Here is a 12277-nt window from a genome sequence, read left to right on the forward strand (position 1 = left end):
ATGCTGCTGTGGCCCAGGAGGGACCAGGATGTCGCCAATTGTGTCAGGGGACAGAGGGGGCGTCGAGCAAGACAAGGAGCCCTCTCAGCAGCAGGCAGCACCAGCAGAAGTGCCAGAAACAGGCACTACGAGGATGCGTGAAACGGTGCTCACCCGAAGTCGCACAAAGGAGTCCCACGTCGCCGGAGAACAACTTAGGAGGTTGTGCAATGCAGGTTAGAGTGCCGTGGACCCAGGCTGGACTGTGCACAAAGGATTTCCGCCGGAAGTGCACGTAGGCCGGAGTAGCTGCAAAAGTCGCGGTTCCCAGCAATGCAGTCTGGCGTGGGGAGGCAAGGACTTACCTCCACCAAACTTGGACTGAAGAGTCACTGGACTGTGGGAGTCACTTGGACAGAGTTGCTGGATTCAAGGGACCTCGCTCGTCGTGCTGAGAGGAGACCCAAGGTACCGGTGATGCAGTTCTTTGGTGCCTGCGGTTGCAGGGGGACGATTCCGTCGACCCACGGGAGATTTCTTCGGAGCTTTTAGTGCAGAGAGGAGGCAGACTACCCCCACAGCATGCACCACCAGGAAAACAGTCGAGAAGGCGGCAGGATCAGCGTTACAGAGTTACAGAGTTGCAGTAGTCGTCTTTGCTACTATGTTGCAGTTTTGCAGGCTTCCAGCGCGGTCAGCAGTCGATTCCTTGGCAGAAGGTGAAGAGAGAGATGCAGAGGAACTCGGATGAGCTCTTGCATTCGTTATCTAAGGAATCCCAAGAGACAGAGACCCTAAATAGCCAGAAAAGAGGGTTTGGCTACCTAGGAGAGAGGATAGGCTAGCAACACCTGAAGGAGCCTATCAGCAGGAGTCTCTGACGTCACCTGATGGCACTGGCCACTCAGAGCAGTCCAGTGTGCCAGCAGCACCTCTGTTTCCAAGATGGCAGAGTTCTGGAGCACACTGGAGGAGCTCTGGACACCTCCCAGGGGAGGTGCAGGTCAGGGGAGTGGTCACTCCCCTTTCCTTTGTCCAGTTTCGCGCCAGAGCAGGGCTAAGGGGTCCCTGAACCGGTGTAGACTGGCTTATGCAGAAATGGGCCCCATGTGTGCCCATGAAAGCATTTCCAGAGGCTGGGGGAGGCTACTCCTCCCCTGCCTTCACACCATTTTCCAAAGGGAGAGGGTGTAACACCCTCTCTCAGAGGAAGTCCTTTGTTCTGCCACCCTGGGCCAGGCCTGGCTGGACCCCAGGAGGGCAGCTGCCTGTCTGAGGGGTTGGCAGCAGCAGCAGCTGCAGTGAAACCCCGGGAAAGGCAGTTTGGCAGTACCAGGGTCTGTGCTACAGACCACTGGGATCATGGGATTGTGCCAACTATGCCAGGATGGTATAGAGGGGGCAATTCCATGATCATAGACATGTTACATGGCCATATTCGGAGTTACCATTGTGAAGCTACATATAGGTAGTGACCTATATGTAGTGCACACGTGTAATGGTGTCCCCGCACTCACAAAGTCCGGGGAATTGGCCCTGAACAATGTGGGGGCACCTTGGCTAGTGCCAGGGTGCCCACACACTAAGTAACTTAGCTCCCAACCTTTACCAGGTAAAGGTTAGACATACAGGTGACTTATAAGTTACTTAAGTGCAGTGTAAAATGGCTGTGAAATAACGTGGACGTTATTTCACTCAGGCTGCAGTGGCAGGCCTGTGTAAGAATTGTCAGAGCTCCCTATGGGTGGCAAAAGAAATGCTGCAGCCCATAGGGATCTCCTGGAACCCCAATACCCTGGGTACCTCAGTACCATATACTAGGGAATTATAAGGGTGTTCCAGTAAGCCAATGTAAATTGGTAAAATTGGTCACTAGCCTGTTAGTGACAATTTGAAAGAAATGAGAGAGCATAACCACTGAGGTTCTGATTAGCAGAGCCTCAGTGAGACAGTTAGTCATAACACAGGTAACACATTCAGGCACACTTATGAGCACTGGGGCCCTGACTATCAGGGTCCCAGTGACACATACAACTAAAACAACATATATACAGTGAAAAATGGGGGTAACATGCCAGGCAAGATGGTACTTTCCTACAACTACCCAGAGGGAGAGACCATGGCAGGAGGATGTAAGGAGGAGTAGCCTCTGCACAGGGACAGCCTGTTCTCTTCACTGTCTTCTTCGCCTGACAAGCCAGGAAGACTCTCCCAGGTTTGGGCTGAGTCTCCTGAGCGTGTGGGCTTTTGTGTGAGAAAACAGGGCTGATTGCAGAGGCCCCCTAACTTTTTGCCCCCATTTTCCACTTTTGGTTGGTGTTTTCCTGACTGATGGTGCCCTGGGTACTGCTAACCAGTCCCAGGGCCTGTGCTCTGTGTAAAATCAATATGCAAATTAGGCTAATTATAATTGGTTAAGTCAACCTACCTATAAGTCCCTAGTATATGGTAGGGCCTGTAGGTTTAGGGACCACAGCATAGGTGCACTGCTGAGATGCCCAGTCTCATTTTAAAGGCAGGCCTGCCTTGCTGGCTGCTTTTAAATTAAAGTTATATGCAAATTCAACTTTGGAATTCAAAGTAGTTGCAAAGTCTAAAACAACCTTATTTTTACATATAAGTCACCCCTAGGGTGTGTCCTATGTGCCCCTAGGGCTGGGTGCATGTAACTATAAGCAGGGACCTTATAAACATAGTTTTATAAGCCCTGGTGAGGTAAAAACAGCCAAATTCGCTTTTCCCTCATTGTAGTGAATGACCTTCATAGGCTAGAATGGGGAGACTTTATTTTAATTTTAAAAGTCCCCTTTAGTAATGGATACCAAGAGTTTGGTATCAAATTAATTGTTATAATAAATCCCACAAGTTCCAGTTGTTGGATTTAATATAACTTGTTCAGGTAAAGAGCTTTAAACTTTACCTGAAAAGTTGCCAATTTCAGCCCTGCATTGTTTTTGCTGCTGTGCCCTGATTGGCCAGCCTCCGGCAGCCTGGCCAGACTGCCTTAATGAGATGTGAAGTGGCCTGGCTTAACACAAAGAGATGTAAATGTGGGAGGGAATTTCCCCTCAGCAGATGGTGAGGCAGGAGGGGGGGGGGGGCTGCCAAACTGGTCTTCAAAGGCAGAGAAGGACATTTGGAGCACCCCAGCAACAACCCCACATCCTACGACCCCAGACAACTAGGTGCCCTCTTGATTAGATTAGGAGAGGGCAGGAGAGGGGTGTGTTTATGATTTTTAGCCACACCAGTGGGTGGGCTCAGCCAGATCTAACCTCCAAAAATCAGATTCAGCCATGATGGATTTTTGAAAAATGTTGCCTCCTGGGATTGATTTTTGCCACACTTCCCAGGAAGTGGTCATCACAGGGGGAAGGACCCTGCACCTGATTGGAGAATCAGGCCCCCCATTTTTTTCACCCAGGAGCAAGGATAAAAGTGGCAGTTCCCTACCACATCCCTACCAGGAAGAACTACAGAAGATGGACTGCCCTGCTGGACCCCTGGCCTGCACCTGGAACCTGCACTCAGAAGGACTGCACCAGCTGCACACTTGGGCTTCAGCACAAGAAGGACTTTGCCTGGCTTCAACTGGTTCAAGGAGGGACTTCCTGTTTGCTACAGGTGAAAAATTGCTAACCAGAGTCCCCTGCACCAACTCCTGAAGAAATCAACCAGCTGGCTGCTGCCCAGTGGCCAAAAAGGAGTTTGCGCCAGGTGCATTCTGGGAGTTGTAGTCCATACCCCCAAGGACCATCTCAGAACTTCTGGACCCTTGGGGTGAGCTGTGGACCCCAAAAGAACCTTAAGAGAACATCTGGGAGAAGACCCAGAAGTTTGGAGAACTTTTGAAAAAAAGCTCCATAGAGGGACCGACCCGCCACATCAACTCTAGCCGGCTTGCCTCAACCGCGACCCAGCCTGATTTGCAGGTTCGTCCCAGTGAAGAAAATCTCCAAAAAAGAGACTAAGTCCGAAGGTGAAAATTTGACCGGGACCTCCCAGCCAGTGTATCCGAGGAGGGCTCCAGGGACGTCGGATCAAGATCCAGGTTTGCCCCGGTCGAAGGATTTTGACCTCGAAAAAATGACTACGCCCGAAGGTAAAAATCTCCACCGAGGGCTCCCGCGACGCGTATCCGGAGAAGAGTACCAGGAGGTCGGATTGGACTGGCAGGTTCGTCCCGCTGAAGAAAATCTTCAGAAAAGAGACTAAGTCCGAAGGTAAACTTTTGACCGAGGCCTCCCGCGAGCTGTAGCCGAGCAGGGCTCCATCGCGGTCGGCCTTAAACTTTGACTTTGCCCCGGTCGAGGTGCAACCAGATGACCCGATTGGCGCTTTTTGTTTCTAGGCGCTAAAAAAACAATAATTTGTTAAAAATTAATATCTCTGGTTCCCTTTATCCAATTTTATTTGTGTTTGTGTCATTTTAAAGGTAAAAATATAATCTATTTTTATAAATTGGTTTTGGATTTTTAAACTGTTTCCTGTGTTTTATTTAATTACTGTTTTGTGATATTTGAATGCTTTACACTCTGTCTCCTAAGTTGAGCCTTGTTGCTCGTTGCAAGCTACCAAGGGTTGAGCTGGGTTTAGTTTACTGAGACCTAACTGGACCTAAGTGGAGGTTAGTGGCCTATTGCTAAGTGTAGGTACCTACCTGCCCTTACCAGTAACCAATTTTCCAACAACAAGTTATTACCATTTTATTTATTTTTTCATTATTCTTTTTGTGTAATACACTTCAGAAAGCTACAACACAAAACAGTCCAAACATTGCAGACCACCCCTTATGCCCTGTTTAAGATACAATTCCATAGTTTCAATCAATAGAAAAGTCCAGGGTGTATCATTATTCCGACCCCCTTTCTACACTCACACTCTGAAATGTGTTCCCACATGTTACTAATATTTTAGTATATTTTTTACATATTCTCTCTTCAGCAGCCACATACAAGTCCATGTCTCTTATCTACTCATCCACTGCTGGGACAGAGGGTGCCCTCCAGTGCTGGGTTTTATCTTTTTTTTGGTAGATGATATACTGTGAGAAAAGGCCTCTTTTTGACATGGTTAGCCCTGTGCTTTTTGCCTGATGTATGATGGAGCCTGATAACCAGGTTCCCTGGGGGAGAGCTCTTTCCCTAAAACTGTTGTGATGCATTGGCAAAATTGAGAACAGCAGGTACCTAGCTAACCAGGATATAGGGTACTAAGGGTAGGCCACTGAGGGCAACAGCACTGATTGTGCCATCCTCTAGGGCCATGCAACCAGATGCCTCCAGCACTGCCATTGCAGGCTGGGTGTCCTGGTGCAAGCCTAAAACACAAACTCAACATGGCACACATCCTGTGTGCCCTGTCCACCATACACTATGGATAAGACAGCCCTCTGGCAGGTCTTCCAGCCCTAAGGTAGGGTTGCCCATATTATATGTGAGGACATAGCTGCATGAGCAATATTCCCCAACTGTGTCCTTGCCAAACCTGGGACATACTGAGTGAACAGAGCACCCATTTTAATAGATGTGCTGGACACTGGTCAATACAAGTTTCCCAGCTGCACGATGGCCACTCTGAACCCTGGATTGTTTGTTATCAAACAACTCAGAATGATAAATTCAAACTGGTACCGGTATTGGATTTATCCCTAAATGTACCCAGGAGTCACCTTAGAGGGGCCACCTGCAAAAGCTGACTACCCTGGCATGGTTGCTAACTGGTTATATCCAGCTTGCTACCTCCAGAAACCCAATCTACAAACCTTGGGGGAGAGATCCGTCTCTCTGGTTTGTTGAACAAAGTCCTTCCTGAGTGGGGGTGCCAAGGACCCCTCACTCAGGAATGTGCACTGCCCTGGCGTCAAGCTTCAAAGGCGCCCCCAGGCCTGCTGCTAGATGGTAACCCCTGTGCAAATCCCCACATTTGGCAGGAGTAACAGCGGCAAACTCAAACAAAAGGTAGGAGCAGTGGCCCCACCTGGCATGCACCACCCCCTAAGGTGTTGTCTGCGAGGAGGGCACTCCATTTCATTTTCCTCTTCTTGGATGGAAGGGAAATAGCCAATCAGGGATAGGGAAGTGACCCTTCCCACAGGAAGTGGTCACTTTAGTGGGTGTGTCCACCCGAAGGTAGATGACCCATTGGTCACTACCAGGTTCCCCCTAAAACGCCCACTATATACAGTATGTAGTGGGCAACCCTAAACCAGGACATCAGATTTGACTGACAAAAGATTTTGACCTCTATGTTAGCTATGGGTGTAGGTCTGTAAGGTGTACTTTCAGGGGGTAGTTGCCCAGGTGTATAAATTACAACCACTGTGGCTCCCCTAAAGTTGTGTGGAAGGGTTCCCTTTTAGATAGCCTCTTCGGACATAACTTTAGGAAATATGCTTTTTCTGCATGATCACCCATGATTTTTCACTTTTTTTTTCGAGACCTAATATTTTTGATGGCTTTAGAACTCTGTGCATTTTACCTTTGCTAACCAGCAGTAAACTGCCTGTGCCCCCCTTTTAATGTGGTCTAATTGGCATACTTCTAATAGTGGACTTCAGCACCTTTTTGCCATCCAGTATAGTGACCTTGCAGACATGGCCTCAAGCCTACCATTGTAGCCTGACTATAGCAGTGTGAAAACTGCTGTTCTGCCTGTCAAATTAACACTTTTGACAAGTTAAAAGTTTTATTTTAAATATTAATAAGTCACCCCTATATAGGTTTTTTAGCCCACAATGCAGAGTACATAGTATTTAAAAGTAGGAGATTTAGGCCCTCATTACGACCCTGGCAGTCGGTGATAAAGTGGCAGTAACACCACCAATAGGCTGCTGGTACCTACTACAAATTATGACCATGGCGGAAAGATCTCCCAAAGACAGCCAATGTACCACACCGACCGCCAGGGTGGAAGCAACAGCGACCACAGCGGTAGCCATCTACAGCCAGGCGGAAGTCAAAGTTCCCTTCACCATATTACAATAACACAATCCTACGCCTTTTCTGGGGTGGTACCAATGACATCAAAAGCCTGGTAGAAACTGAGCTCAGAAGTGAAAGGACTCACCTTTGGAGACACAGGGAAGAACCACACCCCCAAGGTGCCTGAACTGCATGTTTTTCCCATGATATTCTACGTTCTGCTCCACCACGAACACCAATGCCGGCGAAGACGACGTCGGTGAGTACATTTGCCTAGCACACCAGGAATGGGGGGGACGAAAACGAGAGTGACACACACACACACACCATACACACAACCAGCTGCACAAGAAAACATGTTAACCCCCCTAAATCGGCTGAATAATGCAAGGACAAAAATAATTTACCAAAGTGAATGTAATAAGATCAACACAGTATAAATAATAATTTAGGCAATGTAACAGATATATACAAATGTACAGAACAAGGGACAAAGCCCAGTCCTCATTCTACGTGGGCCACATGGCCACAGGCCAAAGCCCCACTTGTCACCTGCATCAACATGGAGAGAACACTGCATGGGGATCAGTTGGTAAATAGGCAGGCACCTCAGGGGGAGGGGGGGGGACACCTCAGTCGGGAGCTGAAACAAAACCACTGGTTCTGGAGGGGGCAACATGCCCTGTGCTTGGTCCTGGGGAATGCAATGCCACAGTCTCTCAAGTGGGTGTCTCCCACACTATTTCTGGAGGGGGGCAACATGCCCTGTGCTTGGTCTTGGGGAGTGCAAGGCCACAGTCTCTGGAGTGGGTGTCCTGCCTACTGGTTCTGGAGGGGGCAACATGCCCTGTGCTTGGCCCTGGGGAGTGCAAGGACACAGTCTCAGGAGTGGGTGTCTCCCACACTGGTTCTGGAGGGGGCAATATACCCTGTGCTTGGTCCTGGGGAGTGCAAGGCCACAGTCTCTGGAGTGGGTGTCTTGCTCACTAGTTCTGGAGTGGATAGGCAGCACAGCAGCCCATGGATGCAGAATTACATGTCGTCTGCCGGCGGTGATGGCTGCACCCTCGGATGGATGCACTGTGGTGGTGCTGCTGGTGGGGGGAGGGTCCTGCACAATCCCTGCATCCTCGGACGGATGCACTGTGGTGCTGCTGCTGGTGGGGGGAGGCTCCTGCACATCCCTTGCACCCTCGGATGGATGCACAACCATGCTTGGTGGTGGGGGCTCCGTCACAGCTACTGGCCCAGGCTCCTTGACCCTCTTGCCTGCAGGTGCAGGCTCCTTGGGCTCCCTGCTTGCTGGTGCTGGCTCCTTGCCCTTTCTGGTGGCAGGTGCAAGTTCCTTGATCTTCATGCCTGCTGGTGCAGGCTCCTTCAGGCTCCTGGCCTGGATTCCTTTCCACCACGAGTGGTTGCGGATGGAACTGGGCCCGCTGACTGTGTGGCTGAGGGGCTTGGCTGGGTTTGTGATACCCTGGCCATAAATACAGGACGAGGGGGAGGGAGGCATAGGAAAGAGGTCAACGGTGGATAGGAACAGTTTTTTTAGGGACATTGGGGCAGGAAAGGGAGAAGAAATGGGAGTGGAGGATGAGGGAGTGGTTGTTGGAGGTGTCTGTGTGCTGGATTTGGGTGCAGGTGCATGGGCTGTATGCTGTTGTGAGGTGGATGGCTGTTGGGTGTCTGAGTGCTTGCGTTTGTGTACTTTAGGTGGGGACAGACACAGTGGGAGAGGACACAGGGGACGTGTGCATGGATGTTGTGGAGGTGTCTGCTAGTGAGGTGTGTGTTCTGCTTGGTGTGGTGATGATGCTGGTAGTAGATGATGATGTAGTGCATGCAGGTGTGAGTGTTGACGTAACAAGGAGGGAGGTGAAGGAGGAAGAAGAGGGGGAGACAGTGGAAATAGTGGATGTTGTTGTGTCTGCAACTGGATGGTGTTTGTGTGAGTGCCTGTGTGATGAAGTGTGGTGCTTGTGTTTGCCTGTGACACTCTTGGGTGTTGTCTTGTGTGCATGCTCGTCTGCCTGTGTGCTTGGGATGGGTTGGGGTTGAGGAGAATGCGTGGACGGTAGAAACAGGGACAATGGCTGCCATTAGAGAGGAGGCCAGAGCCTGGATCGATCACTGTTGGGTCGCCAATCCAGTGTGAATGCCCTCCAGTAATGCATTCGATTGTTGCATCTGGGCTGACAGCCCCTGGATGGCATTCACAATGGTTGACTGCCCTATAGAGATGGCTCACAGGAGATCAATAGCCTCCTCACTCAGGGCAGCAGGGCTTACTGGAGCAGGGCCTGAGGTGCCTGGGGCGAAGGAGATGCCCACTCTCCTGGGTGAGCGGGCACATGCCACTCGATGAGGGGCTGCTGAGAGGGCGGTGCTGGTACAGGGGGTGGCGACTGTACCTGTAGCTGGGGTGGTCACAGAAGTGTCCGCCACCACCAGGGAGCTTCCATCAGAGGAGGTATCTGTGTCTGAAGTGTCACCTCCAGTCTTTTCCGTCTCTTCCATGGTGGTCCCCTCATCTTCCATCCCACTGTTTCCCTCAGAGTCAATGGACTCTGCCTCCTGGGCCCTGTGGGATGCAGCTTCCTCCGTCGCCGGTGCCTCTGCTCCTCCGCCAGATGATGCTAATGCACATAAGGACAGTGTTGGAAATGGCCCTTCTGCAGGGTTATCCCCAGACTTTTTGCCTTCCTCCTTCTCTTTTTATGACCTCATTTTTGCTGGTTTCTAGACTCTGCGCACTTTACCACTGCTAACCAGTGCTAAAGTACATATGCTCTCTCCCTTTAAACATGGTAATATTGGATCATACCCAATTGGACTATTTCAATTACCTATAAGTCCCTAGTAATGTGCACTGTATGTGCCCAGGGCCTGTAGATTAAATGCTACTAGTGGGCCTGCAGCACTGGTTGTGCCACCCACTTAAGTAGCCACTACCCTTGTCTCAGGCCTGCCATTGCAAGGCCTGTGTGTGCAGTTTCACTGCCACTTTGACTTGGCATTTAAAAGTACTTGCCAAGCCTAAAACTCCCCTTTTTCTACATATAAGACACCCCTAATGTGTGCCCTAGGTAACCCCTAGAGCAGGGTGCTGTGTGGGTAAAAGGCAGGACATGTACCTGTGTAGTTTATATGTCCTGGCAGTGTAAAACTCCTAAATTCGTTTTTATACTACTGTGAGGCTTGCTCCCTTCATAGGCTAACATTGGGGCTGCCCTCATACATTGTTGAGGTGGCAGCTGCTGATCTGAAAGGAGCAGGAAGGTCATATTTAGTATGGCCAGAATGGTAATACAAAATCCTGCTGACTGGTGAAGTCGGATTTAATATTACTATTCTAGAAATGCCACTTTTAGAAAGGGAGCATTTCTTTGCACTTAAATCTTTCTGTATCTTAATATCCACGTCTGGTTAGGTTTAGTTGACAGCTCCCTGTGCATTTACTCAGACACACCCCAAACACAGGGTACACAGCCTCACTTGCATACATCTGCATTTTGAATGGGTCTTCCTGGGCTGGGAGGGTGGAGGGCCTGCCCTCACACAAAGGACTGCCACACCCCCTACTGGGACCCTGGCAGACAGGATTGAAGTGAAAGGGGACCTGGTGCACTTCTTAGCCACTCTTTGAAGTCTCCCCCACTTCAAAGGCACATTTGGATATAAAACAGGGCCTCTGCCCTACCACCTCAGACACTTGCTGGAGAAAAAACCTGAACCAGAAACTACATCCTGCCAAGAAGAACTGCCTGGCTGCTCAAAGGACTCACTTGTCTGCTTTCTACAAAGGACTGCTGCCCTGCTGTTGGCCTGCTGCCTTGCTGAACTCTTGTCTTGCTGTAAAAGTGCTCTTCAAGGGCTTGGATAGAGCTTGCCTCCTGTTCCCTGAAGTCTCAGGACCAAAAAGACTTCTCTTTTTCATTTTGACGCACAGCTTGCTCTGCGGCGAGAAAATCGCCGCACACCAACGCTGATCGACGCGACGCCTTCGGGGCGACCGGAATTTCGACGCACGGCCTCACAAGGACAACGCCGCCCGACTTCCAGAGGGGAAATCGACGCAACGCCTGCCGTGAGAACGAAAATTCCACGCACAGCCTCCCGGAACGACACGCAGCCGGAAAACAAGCCGAAGAATCCACGCACAGACCCCGGGACATCTGGTAATCCTGCGAACCACAGAAAGAGACTGTCTGCGCGCCGGAAAACGACGCACAACTTTCCCGCGTGAAAAATAATGACGCAAGTACGTATGTGCAGGGGAGAAATCGACGCACACACCATTTTTTCCACGTATCTCTTCTTCTGCGGCCCTTTGCGGAGATTTTCCACTGTAAACCAGGTACTTTGTGCTTGAAAGAGACTTTGGGGGTCATTCTGACCCTGGCGGTAGACTACCGCCAGGCCAACGACCGCGGATGCACCGCCAACAGGCTGGCGGTGCATCCATGGGCATTCTGACTGCGGCGGTACCGCCGCGGTCAGAAACGGAAAACCGGCGGTGTCCCGCCGGTTTCCCGCTGCCCTGGGTAATCCTCCATGGCGGCGCTGCAGGCAGCGCCGCCATGGGGATTCCGACCCCCTTACCGCCAGCCTGGCTCTGGCGGTTTTGACCGCCAGAACCTGGCTGGCGGTAACGGGTGTCGCGGGGCCCCTGGGGGCCCCTGCAGTGCCCATGCCACTGGCATGGGCACTGCAGGGGCCCCCTAACAGGGCCCCACCAAGATTTTCAGTGTCTGCCAAGCAGACACTGAAAATCGTGACGGGTGCAACTGCACCCGTTGCACCCCTTCCACTCCGCCGGCTCCATTCGGAGCCGGCATCCTCATGGAAGGGGGTTTCCCGCTGGGCTGGCGGGCGGCCTTCTGGCGGTCGTCCGCCAGCCCAGCGGGAAACTCAGAATTACCGCGGCGGTCTTTTGACCGCGCAGCGGTATTCTGACGGCGGTACTTTGGCGGGCGGCCTCCGCCGCCCGCCAAAGTCAGAATGAGGCCCCTTGTTTGCTTTTTAAAGACTTAAGACACTTAGGGGGTCATTACAACCCTGGTGGATGGTGTTAAAGCTGCGGTAATACCGCAAACAGGACGGCAGAAAAAAAAAAGGAATTATGACCGTGGCGGAAACTGCCAACATAGACAGCCACTTTAACACTCCGACCACCACAGCGGTACAGACAAGCAGCGCGGCGGTCACCGCCAACAGACAGGCGGAAGACAATGTACCGCCCACAGTATCACAACCCACCAATCCGCCACCTTTTCTGGGGCGGATTCACCGTGGATCAAAACACGGCGGAAACAGCTTTTGCAATGGGAAAACGCTCACCTTAACACACTCCACGAGGAAGGAGGGCACCATGG

The sequence above is a fragment of the Pleurodeles waltl genome, chromosome 2_1 (assembly GCF_031143425.1).
Source record: "Pleurodeles waltl isolate 20211129_DDA chromosome 2_1, aPleWal1.hap1.20221129, whole genome shotgun sequence".
Classification (NCBI taxonomy): Eukaryota; Metazoa; Chordata; class Amphibia; order Caudata; family Salamandridae; genus Pleurodeles; species Pleurodeles waltl.